Genomic DNA, 265 nt, shown 5'->3' on the forward strand with positions numbered 1-265 from the left:
AAGTCCTACAATATTTCGCGTATCTCATACATGCACGAGGTCATCAAGTCTCAATAAACTTTGTGCATCATACACACTGCATGCGAAGTGTCTGTGTTTCTGGGAATATGTCTGGGCAAGGAGTCCGTAGCCTTCACCACACTCAAAGGGACCGTGACTAGCAAGGTTAAGAACCACTTTGCTAGAATGTTTGTGAAGTAATACCTACTGAAGATGAATCAACGTCTACACACACTTAGCGCAATACGAGTGATACAAAGGATCT

Source organism: Penaeus monodon, chromosome 22 (genome assembly GCF_015228065.2).
Source record: "Penaeus monodon isolate SGIC_2016 chromosome 22, NSTDA_Pmon_1, whole genome shotgun sequence".
Classification (NCBI taxonomy): domain Eukaryota; kingdom Metazoa; phylum Arthropoda; class Malacostraca; order Decapoda; family Penaeidae; genus Penaeus; species Penaeus monodon.